The following is a 7,876-nucleotide window of genomic DNA, read 5'->3' as shown; positions in this document are numbered from 1 at the left end:
ATGCTCGTACACATTGCACACATGCTAATATTCATAAGCAAAGGACCAACATAATGCCCGCAATGTCAGTTCATTGCGCACGGATATGTGCACGTGCGCACATTGGTGCACGAATGCGTGTGCGCAAATGTGCATTCGTACGTGCGCACAACAATTGGCACTTGGCGGCCAGTGGCCTATTTAAACTGCTCTGTCACTAAACAAGTGCTGGATGATCTTCAGCTCCTTCCTGATCCGTTGCTCCTGTTTGTTCATGTATGACCCTGCTCACCTTTGGACTTCCCCTCTGCTTGCTCCTTTACTCTGTTACCTGGTATCCTGACTTCAGCCTGTTTATTGGACTTGATCTGCCTGCTGACTTGGTACCACATTGCCCTGCTGTTACCTGACCTTGGTCTGCCCTCTGGACTTGCTTTTGCCTGCTGATTCGATACCCCGATGCCCAGTTATTGCTGACTATTGCTCTTCTGGTTTAGCTCCTGTCCATGCTCTGGTGCCCAGCTGCTTCTACTTCCTGCTCCAAGGACCGTGACTGCCAGCTCTACCCACCTTCAGAGGGGACATCACCAGCCAGCTACCCAGCACTTGTGCCACTCCTTGCCTTTACACTTTCCGTTCCCACCTTCAGGAGTGTAGGAAGGAGGAGCAAGGGAGGCATCTTTCACATTCCAGTCTCCAGCAGGTATGTGATAGCACCATTCATTTTTATGGCGCGGGTCCATAATTGCTATTTTTTTTTCAGAAACATTCTAAACAAACATTGGCATGTTCTATGTATGGATGCCACTCTTGCCCCTCTGGTCACAGACCGACCTTTAATTGCATGCAAAAGGGCCTCATCTTTACACAACAATTGGTTCATAGTGAATTCAAGTGAGAAACCACCAGTAGACGTATACAAGGAACATTTCTTTGTGGCCACTGCAGCTACTGCCAATATATGAACACATGAAAAAATATCGCTTTACCGAATGGAGACATCTTTCAAACCAAACATTATGTCAACTGCCATACTCCTGGGGTGGTATATTTACTGCCCTGCCAGTGCGGATGTTACTATGTGGGAAAGACAAAATTAGAACTATGGAATAGAATTTATCGACACATAGTCCTCATAGAGAAAAAATACCATTCTCTACCTCTTGGGAGACACAGCTCTCTAGCGCATGGTGATCTCATTCCCAATGTGAGATTCCTGGCACTGGACCACATTTATGCCAACCCAAGAGGAGGAGACTTTAACAAACTGCTTTTACAAATCAAACTCAGATGGATTTTCCATCTAAAAGCCACGATGGTGCTTGGCCTCAATGAGGCGTTCAATTTCTTTTTTTTTCAATTTAAATTTTATTTTTTATTTTTTTTAAAACAAATAGACAAAAAAAATAAGAGTAGCATATTATACAGACATATTAAAGACTATCTTATACAGTCCGTATATTCAATTTAAATACATACATTCGATTTTCATCTATTCGCCCACCTATTTACCCTTATTTCCCCTATCCGCCCGCCGCCCTACCACCCCCAATACTGTTGGCCCGCCATCTACTACTTATTCTACTAATGCCTGGATATAATTCTCTGTCTTTTTGAATGATCTCCACTTTTCCCATGTTACCCAGTATTTATTCATTTGATTGTTTTCCATTTTAATTAAGTATTCCATATTATTAATAAATTCGATTCTCTGTATCCAGTCTCTTATTGAAGGTTTTTTGACTTGTAACCAGTTTTTGGGTATCAGCGCTTTTGCTGCATTGAGTAAGTAGGGTGTTAAACTTATTTTTCTTTCTTTTTTCCCTTTTGATCTATTTTTTGTTTTGTGTTTTGGTTACCACTTTCTTCCTCTACACCATTAAACAGACATTCCCTAGGACAATATGGTATTTTTTCCCCTGTTATTATTTCTATGTATTCTATTATTTTGTGCCAATAGTTCTTTATCTCTGGGCATTCCCACCATATATGATATGTTGTTCCAGTTAGTTTGCATTCTCTCCAACACTGTTTGGATCTAGAAGGGTCTATTCTATGTATTCTATCTGGTGTCATATGCCATCTCATCATGCATTTATAGTTAACTTCCACGGACGTTGTGTCCGATACATGTCTATGTACCACCTCCATCATCTGAACCTCATCTACTTTTATACTCATATCCTGTTCCCATTTTACTATAGCTGGAATGTTTTCTTGTGTCTCTAATTCTGAGAGGATTTGGTATATTTTTGATATACAATGCTTTACAGTTACCTTAGAATTACAGAGTTTTTCTATTGGTGTTAAAGTGTTCTCGTCCCTTATGGGTTTTGGGATAGAATTAACAAAATGCTGAATCTGTAGGTATTCCCATTGTTTTAGATTTTGCCAACTATGCTTCTTAATTATTTCCTGTTTTGACATTAACTCCCCTCTACAAATAATATCTTTTAATTGTGTATTTTTCATTTGTTTCCCTAATTGTGTGCCCCTCCCTGGGATAAAAAAATCTGTGCCTTCTAGTGGGATTAGTGGGGAATTATGTACCCATTTATTTCTACGATATAGTGCATCCCATACTTTGAATGTGGTTACCGTGATTTCGTGAGCCTTATTTTTACCTAATCTAAACTTTGGCGGTATCCAAATATTGTTTCTTAATTGTGTACCTATTAGTGATTCTTCCATTTTTACCCATCTCTTCGTTGTGCCTACATTAGCCCATTCCACCAATCTCGCCAAAGTGATTGCGCGATAATATCTGTAAGTGTCTGGTAAAGCCATTCCGCCGCTTTTTTTTTCCTAGTCAGTATATTATGGTTTATCCTAGCCTTTTTATTTTCCCATATAAATTCTAAAAAAAATGTTTTTAATACTTGAAAAAAACTATTTGGGATATTAATCGGAAGCATTTGTAAGTGATTTTTGGTAATACCACCATTTTCAACATATTAATTCTACCCGTCCAAGAAATGGATCTTTTATTGATTTTCCTTAATACTGTTTTAATTTCATTTACTAATGGGATATAGTTAGCCTGGTATAATTCCTGAGCCATTTTAGTTATCTTTATACCTAGATATATTATTTCTTTTTTTCCCATGTAAAGGGGAATTCCTGTTGCAGTATCTTTTCTTCTTTATTATCTAAACCTATATTCAGTATCACTGTTTTTATAGGGTTTATTTTAAAGTTTGAAAGAGGACCGTATTCCTTTATTTCTTTTATTAAACTGGGTAAGGACAAACGTGGATTTGTTATATATAGGAGTACGGTATGTCGTCGGCATATGCCGCCACTTTATGATTTTCTCCTCCCATCTCAACTCCCCTTATGTTCACATTCTCGCGGATCTTTGCCAATAATGGCTCCAACGCGATAACGTACAGGAGGGGCGAGAGTGGACATCCTTGTCTTGTCCCGTTTAGCATTTCAAAAACGGACGACATACTCCCATTTATTCCTATTCTAGCTGTTGGTTGGGTATATAGATTATTTATCCATTTCGACATCTTTGGCCCAAAACCTATTTTCTGTAAAGTTTGTGTTATAAAGGACCAATCTACTCTATCGAATGCCTTCTCGGCATCGATAGATACCAATACCATTGGAGGCTTGTTCCCCTTATCTTTACCTATGAGCAACAAAGTTCTAAGACTATTATCTCGTCCCTCCCTCCCTGGGACAAATCCTACCTGATCCCCATGAATTAATTCCGGCATCAATTTTTTTACTCTTGTTGCCAGTACCTTCGCATATAGTTTTGTATCTACATTCAACAATGCTATAGGACGGTAGTTGGAACAAATGGAATTGTCTTTACCTGGTTTTGGTATAACTACTATATTCGCCAATAACGACTCTTTCCTCATAGTTTCTTCCTCGCCCAGGTTATTCCAGCATTTACATAGTTCTGGAACCAATTGGTGCCGGAATTTCTTATAATATCTAATTGTAAAACCATCTGGGCCTGGACTTTTCCCATTCGGTGATTCCCTTATTGCTTTATCAATTTCCTCTGAGGTAATAGGCTCGTCCAAGTTCTTAACCATTTCTTCCGTTATTCTAGGTAGATCTATTTCTCTTAAATAATCTGAGATTTTAGCTTTCCTATTCTCCTTCTGTTCTTCTGTCTCAGTACTTCTAATGGAATATAGGGCTCCATAATATGATTTAAAGGCCTCTGCTATCTCGGATGTTTTAAAATTCAAGTCCCCATGTTCATCTTTTATCTTTTCTATGTAGTTTGAGGCTTTTTTTTCCCGCGCTAGTCTAGCCAGATGTTTCCCCGTCTTATTCCCCCACTGGTATCTTTCTTTAGCCACATTTTTAAAGACTTTTCTTCTCTCCTGTTCTATAATTTCATTTATTTGGGCCCGTTTTTGAATAATTACTTTATATGTATTTTTTCCTAATTGTCTCTTATGTTTTTGTTCTAGTTACATAGTTACATAGTCCATCCAGTTCAACCTTAAGTTCTTGGAGTTCTTCTTTTAAATTATTCAGTCTCTTCTCACTTTCTTTTTTTTTTTTTTACTAGCTCTTATAGAGATTAATTTGCCACGAATTAGGGCTTTATGTGCTTCCCAAAGGGTTGCTTTGGAGATTTCTGCTGTGTCATTTATTTTAAAGTATTGTTCTATTTCTGTTTTAATGATATTCTCAATTTCCTCGTTCTCAATCAGAGCCTCATTGAGTCTCCAAGAGCCTTTCCTATATTCCATTTCGGGTTGTCTAATTTTAGTTATCACCGGGGCGTGATCCGATAGAGTGATGCATCCTATCTATGTTTTTATTACGTTTTCTAATATTTCATGTTCTAATAATACATAATCCAATCTCGCATACATGTCATGTACCATAGAATAATATGTGTAGTCCTTTACACTTGGGTTACATATTCTCCATACGTCTACTAACTGTTGTGTGTGTAGTTTGCTTTTTAATCTTCTATGTTGTTTTATTTCTTGGGGGAAAGCATTTGACGTACTATCTACATCAGGATTCATAGTAAAATTTAGGTCTCCCGCTAATATCACCTGGCCTTCTTTGTAGTTCTCTATAATATTCAGGATCCCGTTCAGGTATTTTTTTGGAGCCTTATTGGGATTATAGATATTAACTAATGTATATTTATTTTTTAAGATGATCCCTTTTACAAGTAAAAACCTCCCCTCTGGGTCTGCCTTCATCCCCTCTAAAGACCATCTGACATTATTTGCTATTCCAATAGCTACCCCCTTAGAACCCCTTATCGGGGAATCTGCGTAATACCATATTGGAAACCTTCTTGTATTCAACCAGATATTGGTATCCAGGGATACGTGTGTCTCCTGTAAGAAAACAATATCTGCCAAATATCCCTCCAATTCTTTCATGATATTATACCTTTTTTTTGGGGAGATCATTCCTCTCACGTTGTATGTTACTATATTAAGTTCTCCCATCCGACAAATCTAAAAACGCTTTACTTTAATTTAATGGATTCGGACCAACAGCCTTTCCCACCCTTAATACCCTCCCCCCACCTTGCCCCCTCATAGTCTGGGGTATCTTGTTCGGAACCACCTTGCTCCGTTTATCCCTGTGTCCTAGGAGGGGGGGAGGGAGGGATAGGGACAGAAGGGAGAACAGGCCCAAAGGGTCTGGCCAGAGCAGTCTAGACTAACCTCTGGCCCTCTCCTCTTCTCCCCATCCCCTCACCCCCTAAGGGCACAGCTCTGTCCCTATGAAATTGGAGGTAAAAGAGACACAGTTTGCATATCTGCGGACTGCAAGACTACAGAGTGTAGAGTTTAAATGGAGAAAACTTCTCTGTCTGTTTTCTCCAGGTTTTGCTAGTTCCGGATGGGATTCTGTAGTTTGGAGATCCCTGAGAGTCATGGGTGGGACGGAATCTCCAACCCTGTGTCCGGGTCTTGAGGATAGCAAGTGGGGTGTGTGCCCAGCTGCACAAAGCCCATATAACGAGGGGCTGGTGAGAGTAGTGTGGAGGATGGTGGAGTGTGAGCAGCTTGCTGCTGCTGTGTGAAGACAAACCTGTGTTTGGAGAGTGGTCTGCCCTGTGGGACACTGTAGCCCATGTAAGGGGGATTCTTTGCTCAGGGACTGGGAAAGGCTGGCCAGCCTTCAGAGTCGGGAAGACTACGGAAGCCAGTGAGTCCAGGGGGCTGGAAAGAATCGATAAGTCTGTTGGGAGCAAGCAGAGGAACTGCTGACAATAGAGAGCCAGGTGGCTTGGTATGTTTTTATTTATGTGTGCTGAATGAAGTTAAACCCCTTCGTGGGATTCCTGGATGGACTATTTTGTTTTCCCTTTAATAAATGTGGGCTACCAGTCCCTTAGCTATATGCCTGTCTGATGTGGACTCGCTGCACAAAAAATGTATCTAACCACTTGAGCTAAACACCCCAATGTCTATATATATATATATATATATATATATATATATATATATATATATATATATATATATATATATATAAAAATGCCCCCTTTTTATATATCTGTTTACTCATTTATTATTATTTCTTTGTACCTGTAAGGTAAACCGGACCTCCACCACTAAAAGGCCAGTGCGGATACCTGCTCATGCTCGTACACATTGCACACATGCTAATATTCATAAGCAAAGGACCAACATAATGCCCGCAATGTCAGTTCATTGCGCACGGATATGTGCACATTGGTGCACGAACGCGTGTGCGCAAATGTGCATTCGTACATGCGCACAACAATTAGCACTTGGCGGCCAGTGGCCTATTTAAACTGCTCTGTCACTGTAAACAAGTGCTGGATGATCTTCAGCTCCTTCCTGACCCACCAAGTCCTGATCCGTTGCTCCTGTTTACCATCTCCCTGCAGGCCATTACTATGTCTGGAAGGCCAACAAGAAGAGGCGGACGGCCACGAGCCAATAAAAGAGGGCAAGCAGGCTCTGTGTCTCTAGAGATAACAGCGCTGGTCGTGGACACGGTGCATCGTCATCAGCTTGTGGCCATGGGACACGCTTGTCCTTATTTTCGGCAGCTGGACGTGTTGAGCCGCATCATGCCGATGACTTGGTAGAGTGGATGACCAAGCCCTTTTCATCCTCCTCATCCTCTCTCACCCAGGCTCAGGGTACTAGCAAAGCAGCTGCCAATGCGTCCTCTTCCCTCATCTCAATGTCATCAGTCACTCCTTCCCTAGACCCACCATGTCCTCCTGAGGAGTCCCCCGAACTGTTTGAGCACAGTGTTGGGTACTTGCTCCAGGAGGATGCCCAGCATTTTGAAGGCTCTGAGGATGATTCCCAGCTAGAGGAAGGCAGTAGCATGAGCGCAGAGAGAGGGGATGCTCAAGAAGGACAGCAATCTGGCAGTCATGTTCCACCAGCTACAGCATACTGCCAGGTCACTGACTCCACGTGGGTGCCTGATAGGAGAGAGGAGGAGGCACATCTCCAACGAGGCAGGATGCCCTCCGAGGGCCAGCTTAGGGGCAGCACACCAACTGAATCACACCACAGAGCTCTTCCTGTGCAGGGCGCTGCCTCTGCGCGTTATTCCAAAAGTTACTTGGTATGGGCCTTTTTTGAGACCAGTGCATCAGATCGCACCCCTGCTATTTGCAACATACAGTGGGTCTCTCGCGTGGCCAAAACATCAGCTGCTTGGGCACCACATGCTTGACCAGACATATGTTGACCTGCTATGCAGCTCATTGGCAATCGTACCTTAAAGACCCACACCAAAGAACAAAGCGAACCTCTCCTTGCTCCTCATCAGCTGGGATATCCAACCCCGCTAGACCTTCAGTCCTCTCTGAAACCTGCACTCAGAGGAATGAAGGTGTAGCATTAGGTGTGTCACAGCCAAGTACTTGAGGGTAATAGCAGTACACCCACGTCCG

The sequence above is a fragment of the Lithobates pipiens genome, unplaced genomic scaffold (genome assembly GCF_037356315.1).
Source record: "Lithobates pipiens isolate NorthernLeopardFrog02 unplaced genomic scaffold, aLitPip1_a1.2 Scaffold_28, whole genome shotgun sequence".
Taxonomy (NCBI): domain Eukaryota; kingdom Metazoa; phylum Chordata; class Amphibia; order Anura; family Ranidae; genus Lithobates; species Lithobates pipiens.
The sequence above is the reverse complement of the archived record's forward strand: the minus strand, read 5'-3'. Positions refer to the sequence as shown.